Source organism: Mus caroli, chromosome 1 (genome assembly GCF_900094665.2).
Source record: "Mus caroli chromosome 1, CAROLI_EIJ_v1.1, whole genome shotgun sequence".
Classification (NCBI taxonomy): Eukaryota; Metazoa; Chordata; class Mammalia; order Rodentia; family Muridae; genus Mus; species Mus caroli.
Genome location: NC_034570.1, coordinates 124,733,833 through 124,736,531, shown reverse-complemented (window position 1 = coordinate 124,736,531; position 2,699 = coordinate 124,733,833).

Sequence of the window (2,699 nt, the reverse complement as noted above, 5' to 3'; positions counted from 1 at the left end):
TGTATTCCTAGGCAGAGAGGGTAGGAACACAAACACTAGCTAATATTCTGCTCTCCTTCTCCTTTACAATCCTCAATTGTTTACCACTGCCTACAAAATAAAGAAAGGCTCTGTTCAGCCTGCGCTGCCCGAATGCTCTCCAGCCTTCGCTTCTGCAGCTCCTCCTATGGAGCACAGGACTCGGTCCTTCCTCCCGGCGTTAGATGGCCAGGAAAGACCTCATCTTTTCTTGTGGTGTATACCTACTTACACGCCCAGTTTCAACTTGAAGGTCAAGGTCTGCTTGAGGCCTCAATGACCCTACGGGTCAGAATCAGTTGCTCCTTTTCAAGGCTGATTCACGCCTTTTAATGGCGTTTAACAGTTTGCACCAGCCCTTCCTGTAAATGTACCCTCCAGTCCAGGCAATAATGAAAGAACTGTACCAACGTTTCAATTTCCCAAGGAGGAGGAACTGTTTTCTGTAGAAAGTTCCCCTAAGTTGGTTTTTAAATGACACATTAGAATCTCTGAGCGATTCCTTTTTAATTGTTTGTTTCGTTAGTTCAGAATTTCTTCCATTTGTGTAATATATTTTTATCGTGTTCTCTTCCTGTGATCCTGAGCAGGTAATTATCGCTCAAGTCATGGTTCCAGTGCCTTTTTTGTCTCTTGTTTTTGTCTTCTTCTGAGACTCTGACCTCAGGTCTCATGCTAGTACCCCAAGCTCTTTCCCCACCTCCTCAACCCCTAGGTCAGAATGTCTTAAAAATTCTCCACAGTCTCTTTTCACCAAGACAGTTTTATGTGATCACAGGTAATCATATACAAGACAAAAATTTACTGATAATGACTCATAAATTTAGTTTAAAACAATTTTATATACCTATAGTTTACCATTTATTAAAAGCATAAGTAAATTTGTATACTGGTAAAATGAAGGGCTAGAAAGACAGCTCAGCAGTTAAAAGCACTGGATGCTCTTTTAGAGAACCCGGGTTCAATTCCCAACACCCACAGATTTGCTCACAACTGTCTGTAACTCCAGTTCCAGGGGATCCAAGGCCTTCTGGCCTCCTCTAGCATACATATGGTGCACAGTCATGCATGCAGACAAAAGAAAACAAAAAAACATACATATTTAAAAAATAAAATAAAAACCTAATAAATGGATGTGACAAAATTTACATACTCTTGGCTAAATGTTTAATACTGTAAGACCCACAAGATTGTCTATTTATGAGTTGATTTATTTATTTTTTTAGAGAAGCTTAAAGAGAATAAATTTATACATAAATACTGCAAGGAGTAGCACACTTCATCTGATGAGATAAGGTTCTTTCCTAGTTCAGTACATGATGGCAGGGGCTTTTACCCACTGAATTGTCAGAGTGCTTGATATTCTTATTTTATAATCACCAATGCTCGGAAAGTCCTTCACATAAATACAGTAGAACAAAATGGCTGCAGTATGGCTAGGGGCCATTCCAGAAATTCTGTCCTGGTTCTAAGTCATAACGCATTAGATGACTTGCTCCTTTGTTTGTTTGTCTATCGTGGAACTCACTCTGTAGGCCAGGCTGGCCTCAGATTCACAAGGATTCTCCTGCCTCTGCCTCCACAGTGCTGGGATCAAAGGTGTGCACCGCCAAGCCCAGCCTCAATCAGTGACTTTTAGATTGCACTTACATGGGTATTTTAAGTATGTACTGTGTGAGCTCAAACCATAGTGCACATGTGAAGGGCAAGGGACAATCTGTGAGACTTTGGCTCTCTCCGTTTACCAAGCGGGTCCTGGCTATTAAACTCAGGTCATCAGGCTTGTAACAAGTTCTAGGCCATTTTCCTAGCCCCACCCCTCTTTTTAAAGACAACATAAAATGAGGATATATATATATATATATATATATATATATATATATATATATATAATCCCAGCACAGAAACAGAGCTGGGATGGGAAGGATCCCAAGGGTAGAGTTAGGAGAAGGACTGCTAAAGGAACTGAAGAGGTTTGCAACCCCATAGGAAGAATAATATTAACTAACCAGACCCCCCCAGAACTCCCAGGGACTAAACCACCAACCAGTGCAGAGGAATGCCAGGGAGGTGAGGTAGGAGTGGGTGAGCAGATAGAAGAGCACCCTCATAGAAGCAGCGGGGAGGGAGGAGGAGATAGAGGGTTTGCGGAGGGGAAACTGGGAAGGGGGACAACATTTAAAATGTAAATAAATAAAATAACCAATAATAAAATAAAATAAACACAAGTATCTATTCCCTGTGCTGTTTTCATTGTAATTTTTTATTCTTCTTATCTTGGAAGTTATTCTGGGAGGATCCTGCAACCAGAAAGCACTTAAAGGCTGTGAGAATTTGAGGGTTTTTTTCTGGCAGTCTTGGTGGGAAGAGAAAGGTGAATCAGCTTTCTGGCCAGAGGGCAGAGAGCAGAAGGCAGAGGGCAGCTCTATGCACAGAGATAAGCACCTTGGCGTCCTGCTAGCAGCTGAAGACAAGATGTCCTTGGACTGACAGACTGACTGGCACTTTGGCAGAAGACAACTAAAGCCTAGTTCGTTGTATTTACTTTTAAAGATGTTGCCAGGGCTCAGCTAAAAGGCACACAGCATTTGATTGCGTTTTCCAAATCTTCCTTATTCCACACATCTCTCACTGTTCAGGCCTCATGTCCCAACTTTCCCACTCACTTGCCCCTGATTTAG